Source organism: Protopterus annectens, chromosome 6.part0 (assembly GCF_019279795.1).
Source record: "Protopterus annectens isolate FY-2018-M chromosome 6.part0, PAN1.0, whole genome shotgun sequence".
Taxonomy (NCBI): Eukaryota; Metazoa; Chordata; order Ceratodontiformes; family Protopteridae; genus Protopterus; species Protopterus annectens.
In genome coordinates this window covers 1283005641-1283033555 of record NC_056737.1, presented here as the reverse complement: position 1 = coordinate 1283033555, position 27915 = coordinate 1283005641, and positions in this window count along the sequence as shown.

Genomic DNA, 27915 nt, shown 5'->3' with positions numbered 1-27915 from the left:
GAGTGGTCGGCTGCCCATCAAGCTGCACCAGTTTGACCTCCACCTGCCACAGTCTTTCATCCAGCTCTGACTGGAGGACACTGCACACAATGCCATGGAACTCTTGCCAAGTAACAACATCCTCACCATGCCCGCGTGCAGGGGGCGGATGAGACCAGCCCCCTTCAAGCGGTTCCACCCAAGGGTGGTGCAGGACCAGCAGAAGAGGGAGGTCTGGGTTGGGTCGCAGATGTGCTGGGACCCTGTGCCTTGGTCAGGTGGGGTGGGAGAGGCGGATCTGCCTGGATCAGCTTTCCCAAAGATGCTATGGAGTGAGAATTAACAAGGTGTCTTGGTTAGTCATGAACAAAACATTTAAACATTAGTCAACACAGCATGCATGGGTGTTCCAATTGACCCAAAACAATGGAATTGTAACAGTGGCATGGCAAACAGAACACATGAAGAAATGAAATGGCAGTCAGGATTGCAACAGCATGCAGGTTATATTTATGGCAACAGGCTAACAACAATGGTTATTCAACAAGGTTTGTTAGTATGCACACAGTTTCAAATATAATATCCAAAATAGAACAAAGGTCCTAACAGTAAATTTTGGTAACAACATACCCATATTACATTTTATGCAATTACTGGAGCAGATGAGTGGTGGGGGAAGAGAAAATAATTCCATTAACAACTGCATTCAGTGATACTTCTCAATACACTACTGTTCAATACTCTACAGTTCTACCCTCCATTAACCTCTACCTGGGCCATGCAGCTAATACAGCACATTCGCACCTGTGCTTCTGTGCACCTGGAGTACTATGGGGCAAGGTATGACAACTCTATGTACATAAGTATAGGGGACTCATACCTGTCATACTTACTGGTACAAGTAACAATGTGTTCCCTGTCCTGCTGTTTTGTAAATGTGCTTTTGGCATACTTATACTGTGATGTTATCCGGGTGCAGCTTTCTTGGCAACAGGGAAACTATCTGTGACAGCGTGATACTTGAGAGGCTTGTATTGGCCAGACTATATAGTGTATATGGCTAGCCTGCTTCAATCTGTAGGACTAGGGCTGCTCAACAGAACATTTGTACACATTTCGTACATATACCCATCATACTGCTTCTGCAAATATTTCTTTAAGTGTGGGGAAAATATCTGTTCACTATAGATTAGTGTTTCTTCCAATATTCAAGTTTACAGCTGTAGAAATAGAAAGATCAGTTAGTAGCAGTCTCTGGATTCGAACCATGGTGTGTGTGTGCAAAATGGAATTACAGACCTAATCCTTATCAGACTGAGCTAATGGGGTAGTGGTGATTGGTGAGTTGGGTTATTTCTGTCTAGTACATACTTTTCTACACACTTATTTTTTTATCAAATCTCTTTTTATTTGTTTTCCATAATACCTACAATAAACATCAGAACAAGAAACTGTTGATGTTATTGTTTACACAATAAGAGCAGATTACTAAAACTAGACATTTGGACATTTTAATAAAACAGTCTTCAATTTAGAATCAAGTCAACACACTCTACTTTTGCAGTCTGCACCTCTTAGTGTATCACACTTTGCTGTATATTCAGGACTACTTACAGCTGGTATGCAAAGCAATGCTCGCATGAACACAGTACAAGACATTACTGAAGAAAATATTTACTTTTGCATTTTGTCAGTTATCTCAGATCCAAATTCTGAACTATGCAGACGAGCAGTGCTGCGTCACTTCACTTCAGTTACTGCATGCTGCTGCAGCTACACAGTTATACTTTTCAGATACAAGACAAATGAAAGACAACAGTTCGTGGTAGTCAGCTTTATTATTTTTGACATAGCAACACTTTCTATAACTCAGAAATCCACAGTTAGTATTACTGCATGATCTGTACAGGAAGACTGCTTCTCATTTGTAACTGTTACAGTAGCCCTGATACAGCAGTTTCTTTGCAGGTTCTTTCAGACAGCCTAATTCATATCCTACTCTTCCTCTCCTCAGTTGTACCTTGTTTGCTACAAAACTTTGTATTACGTAGCAGCTGGTACTACTGAATTTTAACACTGGCAGCCTGACACATGCATTTATTCAGTACAGTTAGAGCACAATTATGCATACAGACAGTACTACCTTTACTATTTCTAATTTATTACAGCAGATATTACAAATATTTCTGTATTCACCAAACTCTCGGTGCAGACAGACCAGTCACTGTGCATGCGCATCAGTGTTCGCAGCTCTATCATCGGCAGCTGTATGGGGAAAGAACACACATTAAGCACACCTGTACGGTAGCATATACAATTTTGAAATAATTATTTACAAATACACAGACTGGATACTTACAAACTTCTGGGACGTCCTCTGCTTGTGCCTCTTGAATCCACTGGGACAAGAGCTCCCCCCTCCGATGCTTTAGGTCATCATAGTGATGATGCACCTGCTCATCAGTTTGGGGTATGCCAGTAGCACTGGTGAGATCATGTGCCAGATGGTCCCAGGCCTCCACTTTGTACTGGGAACTCTGGTACTAGCCCTGCAGCAGTCCAGCTTCATGGTCTTTGATAAGGAGTCCATGCATGAACCTGGACTCCTGGATGCCCCAGCATTGCACTCGGAAGCAAACATCCTCTCATTGTTGCTGCCCTGATCAGACTCAAAGCAATATGGCTGTATTCCCACCTGTGCAGTTTAAATAAGACCATTTTCGTGCACTTTTCCATGATTGGGCAATTTTCAAATATGCTATGCTATGCTTAGCTCCACACAAATCCACTTAGCAAGGCTTAAACCAGCTAAGCAAAGCTTACAGTTGCTAAGGATTGCTTATATTTTTATTCTTAGCAATCATTAGTTTGTTTCAGCAGAGCTGTGGCAGGCTTAACTGGCCGCAAACAATTATTTAAAAAAAGAACACGAAAAAGTTTTTTACATTTCCCTATGGCATTTTTCCCAGCCCTACGCTACCATACATGAGTCACATGACTTACAAATATCATTCCAATTCATAAATATTAATTTACAACTGCTTTCACATATAAAAGTGAAAATACTTCATTGGGCCTCGAACTGTGAATGTCTGTATACAAAGTAGCAGCTCTAATTGCTACACTATTTTGGGTTGTTATTTAGCTCATATATTCCTATTTAACTCCTTCAGATATTTAAGCTATGCTAAACACAACTGTACAAAGCACAAACCCACTCAGCTACACTTAAACTTTATTGCGGACAGAAAACAAAATTAAATATGTGTTTTAATTTTGTTTAATGTAGGAGTATGTACATTGCTTTCTACACCATTCTGCACAATCATCTGTGCTGGAACATTGTAGGGGGCTGTGCTTATGCTTCATCACATGGGATGACAGGTTTGCTTTAGTGTGAATTTTATAGAGGGTATGCATCATATGCTAACTTACGGTTAACAATGCTTACACACAGTTAGCCTTAAAAGTGCTTAATCTGAGTTAGCTTCACTTAGCACCATGCAAACACACTTACTCCTGCTTACTTCTGCTTACACCTGCTTACCCCCATGCTAATTTCTTTAAAAAAAAGAAAAAAGGGGTGATAGGAAAGTGGAGAAAAAAGGGGGCACGCAGAGGGAAAAATAATTTGAAATATAGCTAGGGATGTGCAGTAAGGGTGTAGGGAAATTCCATAGCAGTCCATTTCGTCTACAGCAACAACTGTGCATATATACAGAATTTGGAGGTAAATCTGGACAGTCAAACCCCTGAGAGAGGGGGAGGACAACAATAATGTGTTCTGAAGCCAATTAGACCAGATTGCATGTGTCCAGTGGACACGTGTGCGAAATGGACAGCTATGTATGAGGCGACATTTTTGTGGGAATAGATTGCCCTTTTTTCTTCTTTTAAGGTGAGAGTGGCATGTTGAGGAAGGATAGTAGGTAGATTTGGGGAGGTAGGTTGGGTAGGAAGACAGACAAGACAGCAAACAGGGGCAGTATATGACACATGTGGGGGTAAACACCTTGGATGGGGAGGGGTGGTTGGGAATCGGATGTCCACAACCCCCTAAATGGATACAGTGTGACTGAGGTCCCCACCCATGGACAGTCACCACTGCATCTTTATGGCCCTGAAGTTGGGTGTGCTGGAGGCTGAGCAGGAGGGGCAGGCTGACCCTCTAGATGCACCATGCGACCCTCAAGCTGGCATAGCAGATCTCTGAAATCCTTTTGAAGATCACTATGCACCAATCCCTAGACTTGGCTTTGGGTGACAGGATCCTATCCGCGCCCACATCCAGGGGGGGTGAGCCTCATCCCCTGAGGTGGTTTCACCCAAAGGTGGTGCCAGACCAGTGGACAAGGAGGTCCTGGGGTGGATCCCAGATGTACTGGGGCATGGTGCCATGGCCAATTGAGGCAGGACAGGTAGATCTGCTGGGATTGGCCTTCCCAGACATGCTATGTTCTTGCAGTTTTACAACATATGTTGGTTAGTCATGAAAAAACACATTCCAGGATTAGTTATGACAGCATGCATAGGTATTCCCATTAACCCAAAACAACAGATTTGGAACAGTTCCATAGCAAACAGAACACATGCATTTATGGAACTACAGTGGGCATTATAACTGCATGCAGGTTATATTGATAGCAACAGGCCACCAATGATAGTATGTGAACAGGTAACATTAATAGAAACATATTTCAATATTTGTAGAACAATAGGACACATGTCCCAACAGTAGGTTTGGTAAAAAACATACACATTGATTTATGTGTTTAGATTATTGGTGCAGATAAGGTGGGGAAGAGAAAGAGATGTCAATTAACAACTATATATGTTTCAAGTTCTCACAACTTTAATGATTATTACTGAAATCATTACTCTACAGGTATTACCTCACTTTACAACAACCTATGGCCTTAGGTTTGGCAGTGGTACAGTGTATAATTACAGCTTTCTTATAGCTACTTTATACCTTTATTACCCTGCAGATCTGTGGAGGAAATTTGTGTTAACACTACCTGGCTGTTTTTACCCATATTCACATAGTCAGGGTTAAATATGTGCACTCATACTGTGTGTGTGTGTGTGTGTGTGTGTGTGTGTGTGTGTGTGTGTGTGTGTGTGTGTGTGTGTGTGTGTGTGTGTGTGTGTGTGTGTGTACTACTGCCATACTCTGCCTTGATTTCTATCAGTCACCCTGGTTATTGAAAGCAGTGACCACTAACTGTGACAGCGTGAAACTTGGGGAACATTTCTTGGGGGAGACTACTTGGTGTATGCACTTATCTTGTTGTCATTTGCAGCCTTAGGGTTGGACACTGGGTGATGGACACGGTATAACTACAGCCTTTTTATAGCTACTTTATACCTTTTCTTACCTGACAGACCTGTGGAGGACATTTCTGTTAATACTTCCTGACTGTTTCTACACATATTCACAAAATCCTGTGTGAAATTATGCATACAGCTTACTACCACTCCCGGGATTCGAACCATGCCTGTTTGTGCAAAAAAATTAAACAAGTTTGTATTTCATCAGAATGAGATATTGAGAAACTGCTTCCTATTGTTTGACTGTTTTCTGTCTAATACTCTGTTGGTTGCACAACATTGCTATTCAGATATCAGATCTTGGTACATGCAACATTTCATATGGTTAATCTCCTATTTTATAACTCCACAATCTTTGTCAGATGAGCCTTCATTGTTTAATGTTTTCAGAGATATAGTTGCTATGCATAAACTGTACACATTTTGATTCATATAATACCAAAGTGAGCACAACCAGTCAGGGCTTTTGACTTTTATTGACAAGTACTTACACTTGTATTGATATATAACCTGTATGTCACTATTACTCTCCTACTGGCTTGTTTACTCAGTACAAACCATACCCATTTTTAAATACTGCAAGGTGGCAGTCTACTCATGTTTATTTATTTGCCCTGAATACTACAAGCTAGATTGTTACTCACCAGCCTCATGACGCAGCCAGCTGTCATGAGCACCCAAGTTCACAGCCCTCTCATCTGCAGCTGTACAGGAAATAAGAAAAAACATTTATGCATACCTATTCATCAGATACACAGGCTGGACTTTGGAAAACACTCATTGTGACTGGTACTTACACACGCCTGGAGTATTCCCCGCCCAGACATCTTGGACCCACTGGTCCAAGAGCTCCCTCTTCCTCTGCTTCAAGTCAGCAAAGTGGTGCCGGACCTGCTTACCAGTCCGAGGGATGCCAGTGGCACTGGTGAGATTGCTGGTGAGATGGTCCCAGGCCTCCACTTTGTACTGGGAGCTGTGGTACTGGTCCTGCAGCAGTCTCATGTCATGGTTTTCTACAATGAGTCCAACCATGACCCTGGACTCCTGAATGCCCCCGCGCTGTGCCTGAAAGGCACACCTTCACCGACATTAGCCATAGTGCCTACAGTGGGGAGCTACAATTGGTTATGGGCTGTATTCTCACCTGCAAGGTTTAAATAGGGCTGATTTCCTGCCTTTTGCTGTGATTGGACAGTTTTGACTATGCTGAGCTAAGCTAAGCACTGGGCAAACCCGCTTAGCAAAGATAAGTATTGCTTAAAGGGGTAGATGCTAGGCCCTGCTTACCAGTGCACAAATCCACTTAGCTATGCTAATTCTTGCTTATAATTTACATTTAAGCAATGCTTATAGAGGCTAAGCATAGCTGAGCACAAGTTAGCATTGTTCTGCTTTCCTTTTACAGACTATCAGCATTGTGAGGTTGATTCCTCATAAATTATATATTATGATATGTATGTTTACCTTCCATAACATCCCCCTATGTGCTTTCATTACCTTACATTCTTTTGTGGCTATACTGTATGGGACACTTGTGTTTATATGGGGGGTTCACATCTGTACTACACTGACACCTCACATTTGGACCTGCTACACTGCACTGGTTAACAAATATATATTATTCACTACCTATTGATAACAAAATATACTTTTAGTGCTGTTTTCACAAATAAAAATGAATGGACTGTATTGGGACTCAAACCATAAATGGCTGCTTGCAAACCAAAAGCTCTAACTACTATGCTATTGCACTTTTGACTACTTTGGCTATATATTCCTATTTAGCTCATTGGGATGTGTAAGCTAGGCTGAGCATAGCTGTACGTCGTGCAAACCCGCTCAACTACGCTTAAACTTTATTGGAGATTGAAAAAAAAATAAACGTCTAACATTACTTTTATAAACCGAGAAAGCTGCTAGTATGTATCAATTTGTGTTAAAGGACATTTTATGAGTGAAAGGCCAACATTATTAGAGAATAATCTGGACACTCTGTAAAAATCTGGACAGTTAAGTGCTATGTTGTGGGGGACTGTGTTTATATGTACCGCTGAACTGTTAGCTGCTGTGGAATTGCCGTAAGGCAATTCTAAAGTGCAGGGGGTGTGTGTACTGTGTGAGCACTGCTCAGACACATCCCCTGCACTCATTCTTGCTTTGTGGCCATCTAGTATAGACAGGAGCATGCCTTCATGAATATGTAGGGCATGCTGCTGTCCTAGACAACCATGAAACACTCCATGCAAGAATAACACTATTCTTGCATGGAGCTTGATGAATCCCGCTGAAAGTTTTTTTTTTTTTTTTTTGGTCGATCTCAACCATTGAAGTATGGTGAAGCGGCGTACAAATGGGATGGTGGGGAAAATTAAAAAAGGGAAAAGGCAAGTGTTGGGGAAAACTGCATTCTGCCATTATAGTCAATGGCATGCAGAAAGTAAAAAATGTCAGAGAGCAGTAGTTTCTAAGGGGAAGGCTCATGTGTAATGCAGTAACTAGGGATTAAGACAGTGGGGTATGTTAATGAGGGGACTTATACTGAATCATAAATTTCTTCTAAGTGTCACACTGCACCTAGCCAGGTAGGTGCTCTAACACTACCATACAGACAGGAAGAACAGCTAACTTGAAAAGGGTGTGTGTCATGCTTGCTGTAAGCACATTGGTGCTCTGTTGTCCGGGTTTGTGCTTAGCTAAGCAAAGCTAAGTGAAGGGGTGTGTCTAAGGCTGTATAACAATATTCCATGAACTGAGGAGGTGTTCTCAGCCAGGGGAGGGCCATTTCTTGCTGTTTACACTAGCTAAACAGGTCTGGGTGGTGCACTGGGGATTAAACAGGAAGGACATAGGAAAAGTAAAAAGAAATAGAAGAACAAGGGAAATGCAGTAGAAACAGCAATATGGGATACTGCAACACACAATGGGCCATTGAAAGCACTCATTAATACAACTGGCATGTGGCTGCATAGCTGAGAATGGGAAGAGATGTAAAAAAATAAAGGGCAACAGCACAATAAAGGGGAAATGAATTAAAAATCTCTAATATGGACTCTTGCAACTTACAATGGGCAGGCAAAGTACATAACAATACATCTGGTAGGTGGCTGCATAGCTGAAATTGGGAGGATATGTAAGTAAAAAATAATTAAAAAAAGTAACAGCAGAATAAAGGCAAACATGAACAAATTACCACTAATGCCTCTAACACTCACAGTGGCCAATTCAAAGCCATGAGTAATATACCAGGCAGATGGAATGTATCATAGACCCAATCACATAGGCAGCAGTTGTAGCACACCACTATAAAGTATGTAAACACCCCTCAGTCTGGTTTCTCCCACAAACTCTTTACCTTTGGAGTAAACCTTGGAATTTTAACTGACAAAATGCTAGGGGCTGCCATCGCTTTTATATATCAGTATGTGTTGGAGGCTGACAGTGGTGAGGAAGATAACACTGACAACCGCCCCAGACTCAGGAGGAGAAGAAGAGTGTTCAGAACCAGGATAACCTACTAGGGGCTACATGACCTGGAGATATTAGAGCAGTACAGGGTGGACAAGGACATACTTCAGCAAATTGTGGAGCTGTGCCGGCCTCGCTTCACATCCAGAATGAACAAAGGGGAGCCCATCCCAGTAGATACTAAGGTATGTGTAGCCCTAAGAATACTAGCTACAGGTACTTTCCAAAGACCTACTGGGGATATCATGGAGGTGTCACAGGCATTTGCATCCAGAGTACTCCACAATTTTCTGGATGCCATGCTATCAAATGAATGTGACCACATATACTTCCCCAACACCCATGAGGAATTGACCAGCAATATGTGTCTCTTCCACCATGTAGCTAAATATCCAGAGGTACTGGGTGCCATAGACTGCATGCACATCCACATCAAAGCACCACCTGGTGAGCAGGGTAGGGTCTACATAAATGGCAAGGGCTTCCCCTCCATCAACTGCTAGGTCGTGTGCAATGCCCAAGGCATAATCATGAATGTGTGTGCTGGCAGCCCTGGAAACTATCATGACTCTCACATCTAGCATTCCTCGCAGCTGTATCATGGATTTGTCAGGGGGAACATCCTGTATGGCCATCTGGTGGGGGATGCTGTCTATGCACTGGAGCCGTGGATGATGACTCCCATCAGAAATGCACACACACCCATTCAAGAATGCCATAATGAGGCATATGCACAAACTAGAATCATTATAGAGTGTGTGTCTGGGATGCTCAAATCACAGTTCTGCTGCCTGGACATATCTGGTGGAGCCTAGCAGTACTCTCCAGTCATGTGCACACATGTTCATAGTATGTGCCATGCTACATAATATGATCCTGCAGAAACAGCTGCAGCAGGAACAGGATGCGGAAGGTCCACAGAACCTCCCACCATTGCCAAGGTCCCCACAAACACAGAGGGACTCAGATGAGTAACCCCCTGAGCCAGCCCCTGCAGGCAGATGGAGGCATGCACAGTATGGCCTGGCCTTGGCAAAGAGGCAATGCATAGCACACACACTGACACTGTAGGCACTCTGGGACTGACACCTCTCTCTGCTCACACACACACAGTAAAAAGGATGATACACACATCACACTACCTGTAACTTATCATGTATAGGCAGTGTACTGTGTGTATCCAACACAGGCAACCCTCAAGCTCAGTACACACAACTGCCACAGGCACAAGGTAAGTCAGTTGCCTTAACAGTAAATTAATGTATCAGTATGTTCTGCTAGCATATGTATGGTATTGTTGCATGCATGCAAGGGAATGGGGTGGACTACTAGGATAGCAGCAGACAGCTGACAGCTATGTGGGACAACAGGAAATGTCTGCCCAATACTGGCCTCACAACACTATGCAGTAGTACCCAAGGTGGCAGACCCTGCTGCAGTATATGTGTGGGGCAACCTAACTGGGAGTTGGTCATAGCTCACAGCCATGGATGTCAGTGTGGGGTCCCATACCCACCCCTCAGACCCACACAGCAAGTCAGCTGCAGAAAACCAGAGGGAAATGTCTGCAAAAGGTCCACAAATGGCAGCAATGTTGAATCACCTCCCAACAGACCCACACAGTCATAGCACAGCAGGTCTCGCAGTTGCAGTAAGGCTCTGAAGGGTAACAAGTCTGACATGCAAATGTATGCCATTACAATCTCACCTGTGCTCTTTACTGATATGCCTATAGTCTCCAAGACAGGGCACAATAGTATGGTAAATGGAATCAAAATGTAAAGCAAATATCAGCACAGTCTCTGGAAATGTCTACAGTTGACAGGTACCCACATAAATGCAGTAACATGCATGTTTGCAGGGAAATAGCAGCATAACACAGATTGGTAGAGGTGTCCCAATACACATGAAAACATGTTGCACGTGCTCAATATGCAGGGGTCAATGAGCTATGTCCATGTGTGGTCAATACTGTCAGGATCTGGCCAACATGTTCTCCTGACTGTCATCTTGTACTGCACTAGGTACAGGCTGTCTGACACACGGTCATGTGCAGAAAACTGTAGCGCCAACAATTATGCATGTCAGTGACACCTATTGCTCTGCCACTAACATACCTGAAAGTCACAGTATATGTAGACTATACTACACATATAATGGACTTCTTGAGGGCTGTGTAGCCAAGGTGCTAGGGCTTTTGTGAATAAACATGCTTCTTGGTACTGTTGCCAGTGGTCATTGTAAATATGGTTTTATTCCTTGTTTTATGTCTGCTTTTGTATATAATGGACATGCCTGCACAGTACAATGCAGTCTGTACCCACACCCATAACAAGAACCCCTGACAGCAACATGTCTGAACAAGGGCACCAGTAAATGTGGAACAAAGGTACAATGATAGGCATGTGTGGTAAATATTGCCCTGACATACTGAGAAAGTTGGTAAGGTGAAGGGTTTGCAGTAGCGAGAATTGTTTGAAGGTTATGTAGGTTGACACAGTAATGTCTGTCAATATTTTGTAACATCACTCTTCAATTATACTGAAATAACTTGCCATAAAAACACATGTTTATGCAGACTGTACAAAACCTCTAGCCAAACACCCAGACTATGTGCCAAAAAATGTACAACAGACAGGTAGGCCACACCAGGATATCACATCTTAGGTTACACAGATACCATAGAAGCAGAAGATCCCCAGCCAGTATTTCAACAAGTTGCTGGACTATCACTCAATGGGCTGTAGCCACACCTCCCAACTGGCCTTGTTGGGCAAGAATGTACATTGCTGCCATTATAATTTCAGTCTATGCATCATATGACTAGTATTTCTCTGGTAAAGCTCTGTGATGATTTTAGGATGTCTGACATTAGGTAATGACACAATACATTGCAGTGTCAAAATACAGATATGTCAGAAAATGTCTTCCCAAACAAACCATTACCCCCAAGGAAAGTCCTCTGTACCTCTAAGAAGTATGTCTGTAGCACACAAAACCCTGGACCGGAGTACACTTATCTCTGGAATGGAGTCCTACTCTAACTATACAAGGTCACATTGGGCATGCTCCTACAGAGAAGCACAGGACATGTTGGAATGGAGTCCTACTCTAACTATACAAGGTCACTCTGGGCATGTTCCTACACTTAGAGAATCACAGGACATGTTGGAACCTACATTGGTCTTTATGACTATATTGTGTAGATATGCCTGTGCATACAGACAGCTATGTACACCTTAACTGTCCCTACACACACACATCAGACAGGATTACCCCCAGCTAGTTATAGGTAGCCCATATGTGATATATCCGCATCTGTTGTGTGTGACACACATGCAGACAAATATGGCCAACAGATAACTATATATGTTGAGCATACACACACATAGATGTGGGGAAGTGAAAGACAGTCACAGAGAGACACAAGGGGACAGACACAGCAGTGTGGGTCACACACATGGGTACCATGAATGGCATACAGTGATGTCCTGCTGTGGACAGTGGCATACTGGCTTTAAACAGTGGCACATGCAAGCATAAAAGGTGCAAGCATAAAAGGTTAATATCACACCACCTGCGTGTGTGTGTGTGTGTGTGTGTGTGTGTGTGTGTGTGTGTGTGTGTGTGTGTGTGTGTGTGTGTGTGTGTGTGTGTGTGTGTGTGTCGCTGCAGCTCTAAGTATTAGCAGACTGTTCCCACTCAGTACACTTCACATTCCCCAACTGCACAAGATCTGCTGCTGTCATTTACCTTAGAAGTACCATTGGACACCTGCTATCCCTGTAAGCTCTGTAGCGTGTGCGATAACTGTGTAACACTATAGTACAAGTAACTAGATAGGTAGGAGTTCTAAACCCAATACTGGCAACTATGTGAGTGACAGTTGCGTGCGTAAGACTGAGGGATTTGTATGTTTGGTTGTAGGTAAAACAGTTTTATGCCATTCCCACCCACAACACTTCCCACTGCCCCACTTTATCAGTCCAGATGATGTCATTCTCTTTATCAACAACTTCGACCAGCTGTCAGCCCAGTCAGCTTAGTAGTGCATGTGATGAATGCCCAAAACTGTAGTAGAAATAATTACTTAGGCAGGGGTTCTACTCTCAAATCTGGCAAATGTGTGTGTAAGTGTGTCTGTTTGTAGGACAAAGTATTTTGATAAGTTTAACACCCACTGCCCTTCTTTATCAGTCCTGCTGATGTCATTCCCCATATCAATACTTTTGGCCAGCTGTCAGCTCAGTAAGCTCTGTAGCAGGTGTGATAACACTGTAACACTATGTTGCAAATAACTAGTTAAGTAGGGGTTCTGTACTCACATCTGGCAAATGTGTGTGTGTAAGTTTGTGTGCCTATAAGTTTAACACCCACTGCCCTACTTTAATAGTCCTGCTGATGTCATTCCCCTTATAGGTTCATAAGTGTGTAGTAAGCTACTGGCCCAGGAGCCTTTACAATCATAGCCCATAGAAGGGCCCTGCCATTGTGCCACCCAATGTTACTTCCACCGAATGTTACTTCCCAGTGCCTGTATTAAGTAGAGCCACTGCAGTGATCCTTGGGGTGAACTGTCTATTACCCATCCACTCATCAAGATTTCTATGAAACAGGGTCAGCTAGGTGCTCTGCATAACATGTATGTGAAGTGTATTCCAGGGCATGTACAGTCTCTTAGTGAGGGACCTGTCCCACCAGCATGTTGTGTCGATTGTGTTAATGAGGTAGAAGTCTCTGCAATGTGTGGTGTGGAGGGATTGGGATGTCTTCATATGTAGCATTTCTAAAAGAGCTGGGTCAGACATGGTTTTGTAAGTCAAGCACAGATAGTCTCTAACTAGATGATATGACATAGAGAATAGCTGGAGTCTTCTAAGTCTGTCTGTGTAGGACATATGTTTAATGCCTAGATACCTCTTTGTGAGGTACTTCTGTGGCCTCCCCAGCTGTTGCTGGTGTCTAGTGAGGTACATGCCAAATGGGCCATAATACTTGATGAGTGGTCTAATGAGGGAAGAGAAGACAGAAATGATTACCTCTGGCTTCATGGGTGCACCCTTGTAAATACGATGTGCCACATAGAAGGAATTCCTGACCACAGTGGCAATGTGGTGGTTAAAGGAGAAGTTGCTGTCAACCTGTGGCCCATATCCCTTATAACACTTACAGTGTTCATTGGGCTTCCATCAATGTGGTACTTACTGGGAACTGAATGTTTTACCAAAGGGGATGATGATGCATTTTGTGGTGTTAAGCTTCTGGCCATGGTTTCCACACTACTCATTGACTCAGTGGTGCTTCTCTGTAGGATGTCTGCATCACTTGTGGAATTAATGATGGCTCCCAGCTTGCAGTCCTCTGTGAACTTGATCAGCCAGAGTTCCTCTATGTTGGGCTGTACTCCTGAGAAGTAGATGCTAGACAGGAAACTACCCAGTACTGATCCCTGTGGGACTCCACTCGTGACGGCTTGCCACTCTGACTTGGAGTTTTCCACTGTCACACTGTGTGTTCTGTGAACCAATTTACAATCCACCTACTGATATAGGGATTGATGCCTAGTTTGGTGAGTTTATCATTAATTCCTGACTGAGGAATGGCAGCAAATACCTTGGCAGATCAAGGTAGGCTGTATGCAGTGCCTTACCATCATACATAGCCCTGGTGATTCACTCAAAGAAGTCAATAAACTGTGTGGGGACCAGAGTTAGGAGATTATCTATATATTTGTCAATCAGGTCTCTGATGATGTGGTCCATATCTGCACATAGTAGAGTTGTCAGACTAATGGGCCAATAATCCCCAGGGTCTGTAGTTGCTACCCCTTAATGGAAATGGATGATTGTAGCAGTGTGCCATTTTGGAGGGACAAAGCCTGAGGTGAGGCTGTGACTGAAAAAGGCACACATATCTGGTGCCAGGTCTCTTAGTACATCATGTAGTACACAGCCACGGATATGTTTGGGTCCCATGGAAGCTGTATTCTTGCCTGTGGACAATGCAGGTCTAACCTGGGCTGCAGTAATGCTGGATGCCTGACATTCATCTGCCATTGTGATTGTTCCCTTAGGCAGGATTGAGGGTATAGCTGGCACTGAATGTGTTGGCAAGACTGTTGCCAATATCTGTTGGCTCAGGATAGGAGTTAGCATTGTGCAGTAACTCACAGCACTTGTGGGTATTGCTGTGGAGGTTGTTGGTATAACTATCAAAGGCTTTTGTGATTGTTGTCAGTGTCTGCTACAATTCTGCCTTCATAGCTGACTGTAGATGATTCCATGAGGGATCTCAAGTTGTTGTTGAGGCTAACAAGGGGGTTTACCAGTCTTGGGACACCATCTATTTCTGCAACAGTGTCTTCCTTCTGTTGTACACTTTAGTAATGGCAGGGGACCATCACATTGGCTTCCACTGTTTGGAGTACAGTGTCTTGGTTCTGTTGGCTATGGCTAGTACCATGCATTCATGTACATTTTTTTACAGTACATTTGTGTATGAGTCGACAGTCATGCAGCTATTTTCCATTGACATGGGTGCAGTGAAGTCATCCACCCCTGTTTTTATGACTCCAAAATCAGCTTTGGTGAGGTTTCTCAAGGTGGTTACCATTGTGGGGCATGTGCGTGAGATCTGGATTGCCATGGTGATTACATCATGTTTGGATCTGACCAGGTTAGGGACTGACTACTGTTGTCGAGCAATGGTCCCATATGGAAGTAATCAACACAGGTCAAGGTTGTTGCATCCTCTACTGGGGGTCAGTATGAGCCGGTATAGGGCATTGGAACTGATAAATCTCAGGAAGTGTTGGGCCAGTCTATTGGTGCTTGACTACTTTTCCCAGTTGAGGGAGGGTTAGTTGAAGTCTCCTACTATGTCAGTGCTTACTTGGAGCTTGATAGATGCCATGGTGTTGAGAAATGTGGATTGACAGTCTAGGGACATGGATGTGGACCCATAGCAGGGTATGACCAGGATTGCACTATTACCCAAAGTCAGTTGAACCTGAAGTATCTCAGATGCATTATGCTGGGATACTAGTCTGGAGGTGTGCATATCTGTTATAAATATGGAGACACACCCACCTGTGAAGCAGTGGTCCATGTTTTGGGGCTGACAGCTGTGGAATGAGTCATAGCCTGTCAGTACAGGGCTGCTGTCTGCTGCTGTAAAGCAGGTCTCTGTTACAGCACAACTGTCAATGTTCTCCATTTTGAGGAGTGCTTTGAGTGACTGCATCTTGAGAGTTAGATGTCTACTGCTGAGCAACATGACCCTCAGATTGCATTCATGTCTAGCTGTTACAGTGGTAATGTGATTTGGGACACTGCCTAAAAAGGCACTATATGGGTGGCAAGAGACTTAGCCAGTACCTGGAAACCCAGGGGTGACAGATGCAGGCCATCTCTGGCAAGGCATTGAGGTCTGTCAATCATGTTATCATAAGCAGAGAGAGAGACTGGATCTCCTCAAAATGACAAACAACACATAAGGTAATGTTGAAGTCAATCATTTGTTGTTAGTACTGCAGGATCATTCTGGGTGACAGTATTATACTGCTCAGGGCTACTGTCATACCTGACTGGACCACATAATCCAAGACCTCAACCATGTCTCTTGTCATGTAGTACAGGGAGGGGCATATCAGGTCATTCATACCCACATGGATGATGACAGAGTGATACTTGTAGTTGTTGTGGAGTGACCCGACTGGGTGTGTCATGTGTTGGATGCTGGCATGTGATAGACAGCTGGCTGTTACCTTCTCCTTAATCAACCTAGTGAGTCAGAGATGTGTGTGCCTCAGTATTGAGTCACCCATGATTACTGTATTGGGCAAGGTGGTTAGCCTTAGGGGCTTAGGTTGAGGGGCACACTGTGTAGGTGACATATGTCTCCTTTGGCATGTGCTGTGTTGTGGTGGCCGAGTGGGTGTCTGTCTTGCTGGTCTGTGCTGTTGGGGTAAATGTCCACTGAGTGCCTCTGTGAAGGTGGGTGTGTGGTTTGTGAGTGCATGCCAGGGCTGTGATAGTGGGTGTTGTGGCAAGCTATGTGTTTCACATGATGTGGTGCAGGTGTTGACCTTATCCTCTTGACCAGCTAGTCCAGTCTTCGCTGGAGAGTATATTTCCAGATTTGGTGATATAGGGTTAACTCTCACAAGTCTGAGTGTTTGGAGTTTAGAGGAGAGGGATGTTTGTTTACATGAGGCAGTTACAACAGTGCCTCAGAATGGCCAAGTGCACCAGGTTAATGGGCGAAAGCACAGAAAACTGCACTTCAATCATGCCAGGAGGGGTGGTCATGATTACTACATACTGAGGCTAATTCTGTGAAGAATGATTACTGCTGATGGCTCCCAGGTGTGCTACATTTTTGATACAATTACCTGTTGAAGTGCAAAGCTATTATGCTATTTGAAGTGCAAGAGAGAAAGTACTAGCAAGATCTAAGGGAAAACTGAAGGCATACTTTCTGCTACCTGCAATACTTTATCTTAGCTGTGCAGTTATGAGCACCTTTAGCCAATTGTTAGCCCAGTAAGCTCTGTAGCATGTGCAGTAACTGTCTAACACTGTAGTACAAATAACTAGATAGGCAGGAGTTTTAATCTCAATACTGGCAAGTGTGTGTGAGAATCATATACTGTGTGTGTTATACCATTTTGAGTTGTGTACCACCCTTTACACTTCCCCTCATCCTAATTTACTAGTCCTGTTGATGTCATTCACCTTAGAAGTGTCTTTGAAGTAGGGGAAATTGTATAAGCTCTGTGGTGTGTTTGATAACTGCATAACACTATAGTAGAAATAACTAGATAGACAGTTCTAATCTCAATACTGGTAATTGTCTGTGTGTGTGTCTGTGATGATCATATACTGTGTGGATTGTATGATTTTGATTTGTGTACCACCCTGTAAACGTCCCATCACCCTACTTTACTAGGCCTGCTGATGTCATTCACCTTAGAAGTACCTTGGGACTAGAAGAAATCATGTAAGCTTTGTGGCATATCTGATAACTGCATAGCAGTATAGTAGAAATAACTAGAATGCTAGGGGTTCTAATCTCATTACTGGAAACTGTGCATCTTTGGGTGAAGATCATATCCAATTTGGTTGATAATATTTTGATTGGTGTACCATCCATGCCTGTTTACCACCTCCTGATGGCATTACTTTATATAGCATGGTAACTGCATCTGCCTCATATGCAGCATGTTAAAACATTGTGCAGGCCATACCAGTCCTATGTACAGATGTCTATGGAATATCCAGATGTTTAGGTTCATAGGTTCATAGGTATGTACTAGGCAACCGGCCCTGGTGCCTTTACAAGCCTAGCCCATAAGATTACCCTGGTACTGTGCCACCCAACATTATTTCCCAGTGCCTCTGTTGAGTAGAGCCACTGGAGTGATCCCCGGGGTGAATTTTCTATTGCCCATCCATTCATCAAGATTTCTTTTGAAGAGGGCCAGTGAGGAGCTCTGTTTGACATGTATTAGAATCTATTCCATAGCATGGGCAGTCACTGGGTTATGAACCTGTCCCTCCAGCATGTTCTGTTTATTGTGGTAATGAGGTTGAGGTCTGATGAGAGTGTGGTGTGGAGGGATTGCAATTTCTTTAGATGTAGCATTTCAAACAGAGCTGGTTCAGACATGACTTTGTAAGTCAGGCAGGGATTACCTCTAAGTAGGCGATATGAGACAGAGAATAGTTGAAGTTTTTTTGAGTCTGTCCATATAGGACAACTGTTTAAGGCCTAGGATCATCTTTGTGAGGTACTTTTGTGGCCTTCCCATTTGTTGCAGGTGTCTGGTGAGGTACATGCCAAATGGGGCATTGTAGTCGATGATTGACCTAATGAGGGAAGAGTAGAGGGAGACAATGACCTCTTTCTTCCTGGATGCAAAAGCATTAGTAATGAAATATGCAACACAGAAGGACTTTCTGACCACAGTGGCAATGTGGTGGTCAAAACAGAGGTTGCTGTCAACCTGTGCTACCAGATCTCTTATAATGCCTTCTGTGTTCAGTGGATTACCGTCGATGTGATAATTTATGGGAACTGAGTTTTTCCCAAAGGGGATGACAACACATTTTTTGGCACTGAGCTTAAGGCCATGGTTCTGACACCAGTTGTTGGTCTCAGTGAGGCCTTTCTGCAGGATGTCAACATCACTTGGGGAGTTAATAATAGCTCCCAATTTGTAATCATCTGTGAACATTGTCAACCAGAGTCCCTTTGTGTTGGCCTGGACTTTAGAGAAGTAGATACCAAACAGGAGAGGACCCAGGACTGAACCCTGTGGGACTCCACTCATGACTGGTTGGCAGCCTGACTTGGAGTCAGGTACTTTCACACTGTGGTTTCTATCTGTGAGCCAATTTGCAACCCACCTAGTGATATAGGGGTTGATGCCTAGCTTAGTAGTTTTACTATGATTCCTGGATGGGGAATTGTATCACAGGCCTTGGCCAGATAAAGGTAGGCTGTATGAACCACCTTGCCTTCATCCACAGCTCTGGTGACTGACTCAAATAAGTCGACCAGGTTGAGCAGGCATGATCTACACTTCAAAAAACCAAGTTGTGTGGGATCCAGAGTTTGGATATTCGCTATATCCTTGTTTATTAGGTCCATGATGATGTGTTCCATAGCTTTGCATATCAGACTTGTCAGGCTAATAGGGCATGAGTTCACAAGGTATGTAGTCACTCCTCCTTTGTGGAGAGGGATGACTGTAGCAGTGCAATATTTGGTAGGGACAAAGCCTGAGGTGAAGCTGTGATTGAACAGGGAATACAGTTGTGGTGCCTGTTCACTCTGTAGTTCATGTAGAACACAGCCAGGGTATTGTCAGGGCCTTGGACAGTGCTGTTTTAACCTGTGCAGCAGTAATACTGGGTGTCTGGCAATCTACTGGTATTGTGATTGGTTCTTTGGAGGGGAGAGAGGGGTAATGTTGGCACTGAATTTGTCGGCCAGTATATTGGCAATATCTGTTGGCTTGGTATAGGAGGAACCATTGTGCAGTAGCTCAGAGCAAATATGGGTATTACCATGGAGATTCTTTACATAACTATAGAAGGCCTTGTGATTGTCTTTACTATCTGCTGCAATTCAGTTTTCACAGCTAGATGTAGAGGATTTGATGAGGGATCTCAACCTTTAGTTGAGGCTGATAAGGGAGTTTTTCTAGTCATGGGACTTCACCTTATTCTGCATCAGTTTCTTTTTTCTGTAGTAGAGTTTGTTTATGGCAGGGGTCCACCAGATTGGCTTCCTTTTTTTGGAGGAGACTGTCTTGGTTCTATTGTGTACGATGGGAGCCATGCATTTGTGCATGTGTTCATGCGGTGCATTGGTGTATGATCCGGCAGTCATGCAACTATTCTCTATTTGCATGGGTGCCATAATGCTAGACACCTCTATTTTAGGAGCCCAAGGTTAACTTTGGAGAAATTTTTCATGGTGGTTACCTTTGCAGGGGGGTGGGTGGGATGGGAATTTCCAAGGTGATTAGTTTGTGGTCAGATCTAACCAGGGAGGAGCTGACTATTGGTGTCGAGCAATGGTCACCCATGTCAGTAATGACCAGGTCAGGGATGTTACTACCTGTAGTTGGGGTAGAAATGAGCTGTTCCAGGGCATTGGAATTAATTAATCTCAGGAAACATTGGGCAAGTGTATTGCTACATGAGTAGTTTCCCCAGTTAATAGAGGGGTAGTTGAAGATGCCCAGTATGAAAGTGTCAGGTTGAACCCTAATACTCTCCAGGATGCTTAGGAACATGGAGTGTGAGTCTTGGGACATGGTTGGGAACCTATAGCAGGCTATGACCTGAATTTCTGTCTTACCCAATGTTAGCTGCACCTGAAGTATCTCGGATGCATTATGTTGGGCTACCAGTCTGGAGGTGTGCGCATCCTTTATGAATATGGAAACACCACTACCTTTGGATCTTCGGTCCAAGTTCTTGGGCAGAAAGGTGTGGAATGAGTTATAGCCTGGTAGTGCAGGGGTGCTTTATGATGCTTTGAACCAGGTCTCTGTTACAGCACAAATGTCAATGTTCTCCATTTTAAGGGGTGCCTCGAGCGAGTGCAATTCGAGGTTTACACTTCTAGCATTGAGGAGCATGACCCTCAGATATCATTTGTTTGTAGCTCTTATGGTGGCAATTTGGTCTTTGGAACACAGCCTACAAAAGGCACTATAGGGCTGGCAAGAACCTTGGCCAGTATCCTGAAGGCCAGGGTTGACAGATGCAGACCATCTCAGGCAAAGCACTGAGGCCTGTCAGTCATGTCATTCCAGGCAGATAGGCACTGGATTGCCTTGGAATGACACCAGCAACTTAGTCAATTGTTGAAATCAATAATTTTCTGCTTGTACTGTGGTATCATTTTGAGGCCTCTTCTGTTTGGGTAGGTTTTTAATGAGACCCTCCATGAAGGTGTGTGTGGTTTGTGTTTTTATTTGAAGGCAGTGCTGGTGTGTGTTTTTGAGGGCTGTGTGTTCCATGTGGTGTGATGCAAGTGTTGACCTTCTCCTTTTGACCAGCAATTCTGGTCTTAGCTGGAGAGTGTGTGCTTCCAATTAGGATATATAACTGCATCTCTCACAAGTCTGAGTGTTGGGAGGTAAGAGGAGAGGGTTGTCGGTGTACATGAGGCAGTTGCTGTATTGCCTCAGGATGCCCAATTTCACCAGGTTAATAGAATAAACCACAAGGAACTGATCTTTAAACATGCCTGGAGGGGTGGGCATTAATAATAACTACTGGAGCTGTTTCCATGTAGAACATTTAGTGCTGGCAGCACTTATGTGTGCTACAATAATTGCTACAAGATGTCTGGTAAAGTGGTAGACTAATAAGCTATTAAAAGTGCAGGAGAGGAGAGAACTAGCAGATCTAAGGGAACAACTGAAGAGCAGACTTTTTGGCATCGCTCAGAAGCTTGCAAACAGTCCTGGAACCATCAAAGCTGTATCTGGACTAGACTAGTTACAGGAAAGGCAGGAAACACGCTTAGACCTTTTTTGGCAAACTATGTGTGGTCTGTGTCCCTTAACAATGCCCATGTATGTGATATTGTTGCCAAATTGGTCAGAGTAAGGGTAGTTACACACATCAGCATCATACCTGCCTGAAACTTCATGCTGATACAATGTCTGGTACACTATCACTTGTCCAGGCTTGTAGGAGCACTACATGACATCCTATGTCTGGTGGATTATCTCACCATCCGTGGAGGCATTCAGAACATTACATGTTGTAAGAGGTAGTGTGTTTTGTCCCATGCACATAATCTATGAGGGGCATGTCATGGGTATATAGCAGTACAGTACATAATGGTGGAAATGTAGGTTTACTAATCTGTGTATTGCCAACTGTGTTTATGTTACTGTGCACACATCCTGTGTGTCAGTCCTTACTGTGTGTATGCAAAGGATATACCATTTTATCTCCCTGTTCCACCAGGTGGACTAAGGAATACATACCAAAGACCTGTCATACACAGTATCATGCATGTCCTCACCAACTGCAACAGGGTTGAGTGTATGGTAAAGAAATGACAGGGCCAACAGGTGTTGACAGGTGAATCTGTTGCAGTTAATGTAATGGCTATGCTTGTGAGGGACCTGCTGACAGTACTGCAGTAACCTGTTCTGTATATATGAGCCTGTGGTAGTACACAACACTGAGCTGACATGTTTGAAGGCTACCTGTCTGTGACAAGGGGTATATATGCAAGGTCACACTGTCGGACAACAGTGTCCTTCACACACTGTTGCATGCATACACACCTGGTACATGTACATATAAAGTTGAACCTTGCCTATGACACAATCGGTGTATTCCCAGTCTGCCATACTCCCTTTTGGGGATGTCTGCAGGGCCACAGCCTGTAGACACACAAACACATGAAACACAAACAGAATTCAGCATGTCAGACTATATTCACTCAATGGTACTAACAGCAATAATGCATCATGGCTAATAAGGTACATACACCTGTATGTGTACTCATAACAAATGCAAGCAAACAGCACCTTACATAGTATTACATAGCTACACTGTACTATATTCATCCTGTGCATCAGACCCATATTAGCATATCCCTGCATCAATGGTATGGATGACAGGGATGTGGCACAGGTATAATCATATGAACAGGGTGTGGTGTGGGTTTGCCAGAGGCCTAGGCTGGGCCATATGGTTGACATCATGTGTGTGTGTTTGGAGGGGTATCCAATAGATGGGCTGTGCAGAGGTGCTGTGTGTGTCTGAAGGTGACCTGACTGTGATACAGATGTGTATGTGTATGTATGCACAAAGTCACACCATGTTGCTGGCCTACACAGGGGTACATCGGACAGCTTCGTACCATACATGGCAGGGTGTCCAGGTCACCATATTTGGCCATGGACATGGAAACTTGTCCTACCAGGGGTATCACTGGTACAACCAGGCCCAAGGCCAGATGCAGTACTCCTTCCTGATGGTGACTGCTGTCTGCTGGATATGTGCCCCTGACAGGACTGGACAGGATCATGTGGCCAAGGCCTGCTCAGATGTGATGTGGACAGCAACCTTTAGTAGTGCTGGTGTCACTGCCACTAAGGGGGTGTGAAGGTTCATGGACTTATAGACTCTCAGTTGTTGTTGGTCATGACCACCATTGTCCATGTGGCCAATGCCCATCTCCCACCACATGCTCTAGCACAGACATGCCACGCTCAAGGATTGCCAAGGTCTCACCCCACCATCTATTCGTGGTCTCAGTATTTTCATGTATGTCACCATGTAAATCAGGGAGAGTTGCATCTACCACCCTGAGTATTTGTGTGTTGTGGCATTCACTATGTGCCTGTGCATCCATGACAGCCCAGAACATGTGCCTGGTGACTCCTTCTGTGGCACTTGCAGCAGTGGCCCAATGAGCAGCGTTCCTCCTGCAAGCACTCCTGTCCATCTGCCTGTGTGGGACCTCACCTGCATTCTGGCTATGGCCAGTGTCTACACTCACACCTGCCATAGTCACCACACTAGCCTGTTCAATGCCACCACCTGCCAACTGTCCATCTGTGGCCACTGGTGACAGGGTATGTGTGGGCATTGTCACTGTGTGCGGGGATGGTGTGGACAAGAGTGGTATGCCAACCAATGGCACAGATTCAGCTCCTGACAATTCCACCTGTACCACACTATTCCTATCATCATTGTCAGAGTCTGCAGAGATAATGACATCAGTTTCCAAAGGGGGGACCTCAAACCCCACTACCACCTGTAAGGGGAAGACAACATATGCACATTAATACCTGCACTTTGACATTTGCTGGTACACACACACACACACACACACACACACACACACACACACACACACACACACACACACACACACACACACACAAATATACACACTTACAGGTGAGGTGGCACAAATCTGTTACACAGACCACACATTACCCAAATGGTGACATGCATGACACACAGCCCTCAACATCATGCATTGCAGTCAGTTTTACTACAGGTAACTAACAATATAGAGCTCTGGTATACATGATTACTGTTAGTATGTGATGTCTGTTCACCAGCACAGACTGCACCCATGTCACATCATTGCTGTTCACCTGTATAGCACAGTGGCAAGTACTACAGGACATATCTCACAATTGTACAGATCCTTACAGGATGTATTGAAGTGTGGCTCATATGTTTGCTCTATTTCTCATAACCCCTGTGTTTCTCTGATACATAAGTGGGATGTTCTGAGGGGTGACATATCTGATTAATGACATACATTTGAGTGTCAGACCTCCAAACTAGCAGTGAATGTATAGTCACACAATTCCTGTTACACCACCAACCTTCTAAGCTTACAGTGGATATGATAAGTGTACATAACCCTGTTAAAATGCCATGTTATTGTAATATACAAGATAAGACTGCAATAATGCATTCAAATATGTTACCCACTGTTCATGTGATATATGACCTGTGCAATCCAGTCGATAAACAAACACATGTTACATGTAAAATATAATGACTACAATATGTACAATATGGTGATTGCATAATTGTGCACACCCTTAAAATGATACTTTGTTGAAGCACCTTGTAAGTAACTTACAGCATTCACTCATCTTGTGAAGGTGTCTATCAGCATGGCATATCTTGACTTTGCATTATTTGTCCACTTTTCCATGCAAAGGCAACTCTGTCAGATTGCAAGGGCAGCTCATGTGCACAGCCCTTGTCAGGTCACACTGGTGTTTTGCTGTCTGTTGTAGGTGTAGGCTTTGGCTGAGCCAATCCATAATCATGAGTGTGTTCAGGTGGAGCCATGCTTAGGTTGCTTTGGATGTATGCTTCAGGTCTTTGTCATGTTGAAGGCTGACACACCTCCCCATCCTCAGTGTTCTTGTAGACGCCTGATTGATTTTGGGCAGATGTGGGTGTTATTTGGAAATGTTCAGAATTCCCACCACCATAACTACAGGCCCTGTTCTGGCTTTGGAATGGCATTCCCACAGTGAGCCACTGCCACCAGTGTGATTCACCATTGGGATGCTGGTCTTCAGGTTATGAGAGGTGTTGCTTGTAGACAACACATACCTTTTGCTGTTGTGGCTGTGAGGTCGATCCATAGTCTTATTATACCATGGCACATTTTTACACATGCCTTTGGGAGACGTGATGTGCTGTATTGCAATTTGTATCCACCCCTGGATGTTTCTGGTGTGGGGAAATGTTTTCATTTTCTGATCCTACCCCCATAGGCCAGACGTACGCAGAATATGGGAGAATGTCCTCACAGGTAGCACACAACACCAGTACTAGTAAAAGATTCCTGCAACTCCCTCAGTGTTGCTGTATGTCCCCCAGCACCCTCCCTGACCAGGTCCTGACATGTCTTGTCATCATTTTTGGAGGGACATCAGGTTCTTTTCAACAGCATTGTAGTTCCAGATTCAATCCACCTTTTGACAACTTTTTCCACTGTGTTTCATGGTGTATGCAATGCTGTCGTAATGTTGTTGTACCCTTCTCTTGACTGATACCTTTCAAATATGAGATCCCTTTGCTGCTTTGTAAGCTATCTGCAAGACATGGCTATTGCTGTTGCAGGCAACTGAGCAAATGTCATGATTATCCCACTTGGATAGCAGACTGTTATTTGGTATTACCCAGAGTCCCTTTACATGATGGCAGTTGTGTACCCAAGCAGACTGTATGCTGTCAGTAAATCACAAGCTGCTGCAATAACATATTATTTGAAGGGTGCGCACACATATGCATCCAGTTTATTGTCAGGTTTGCATACTCCATATTTGGTGCTCAACAGATTTATTGGTTTTACAGCTGAATTGTTCATGTCATAGGTCACATTACAGTTTGGAAAAGGTGTGGACTGACATACATATTGTGGTATAATTTGTATATATATCACAAACACCTGGCATCTTAACAGGGGTGTGTACACTGTTTATATCCACTATATGACAGTAATGTTTTACACATCCCTACCTTAGGCCATTTGTCCCCCCATTTTGTTGGTCTCTGTCCAGATGTCTTGCACTGACAGGTCGTGAGGTATGCTACAGGGATGTTACATTCTCATCAGATAGGCCCCTGTGGTGACCACTGTGATGCAATGCAGTTAACCCCAACACAAGTGAACATGCACATAAAGCATTATGGCTATGAGTGACAGTTGGGTGCGTGGTACATTACATGGCCTTCACATGCCTGGGGTATTGGCAAACCACAACAAAACAATTGCATACTCACCAGCTGCAAGCTACCATCTGACATGCAGACCAGAGGGACCTAGGTAGTTGTGGGTGAGAAGTATTGTCAGCAGACCCACATGTGGTATTGGTGCAGGATGGATGCAGCATGTCTGCACGTTTACAGTACAACCCCTAAGACTACACAATTTGCTGTCCTTCACCATAGATGTGCATGTCTGTGCATTAGAAAACCCCATCCACAATGGCAGTCTGACCTGACACATGCATGCAAATACTCTACAATTACAAGTATGTCTGCTACACTAGTCTAGAAATCTACACTGGGGCCTTACCTGCACACTCCTCGTCCATTGTCTGGGTGCCACCCACTGCCAGTATGTGGGGGGGGTCTGTACTCTAATGTTGTACTGGGATGGGTGCCCCAAGGTACCTGATGAGCTCCCTGGTGGTTGTCATTCGATTCTGGCTGCATGGCCAAGCCCACACATGTGGCTGTGTGGTCCCTGGCTACTGCAGCAGCCCTTTGCTGGGCATGGTATATGAGGTCACTTTTACAATGCCAGGCCTGCTTGTATGTACATGCATACAAGGCAACATCATTTACCCTGTGGACAAGGTCATCCCACAGGCCAGTCCTCTCCTGCAGATGTTGTTGGCTCCGGCTAAGCATTATGGCATGGTTCTGTAGTATGGCTTCTATGATTATATTTGTCTCAGCCACTGAGAAATTTGACCTTTGCTGATGCAAAATTGCACCTGGAAGACATAAAAAGGGAGACACATCACAGGACCTCATACATTTGGCAACAGTATGTACAGAACCTGCACAGCTAGATTGAATACCAGTAGCCACCATTCACAAACACACCATAGCCCTGTAATGTATCAGCACTGTATCTGCTTGCATTGCATTGCTGGTCTTGAAGTGCCATATTCCCCCCAATGAGGGCTAGTTGATTTTGTAATCCTGTACTCCTCATTCATGTCTGTGTAGAGGGATGACATTGGCCATCTTCCATGTGGAAAGGGTGTTGATGGTGCTAATGCTTGGTGTGACTACAGTGTGTAATGGTGCTGGGAGAACATTTAGGATGCAGACAGGAATGTTATCAGGTTTCATGGATACTTACATTTGTTGCCTTTCAGTAGGCAATATGTATCTGCTCACTGGTAATGAGGGGAGGGGTATGGGTGCTGTGCATATCCACCTATAGTGATGCTGAACCAGGGGGTGGTGTTTGCCCTTAACCTATCTGCAGCAGGTTGGCTATAGCTATGTTGTGTGTATATGTGGTCTGATTGGCCACCATTACAGGGTGGGTTGGTGTGTTGCCACAGAGATTGCAGACATATGTGGAGAT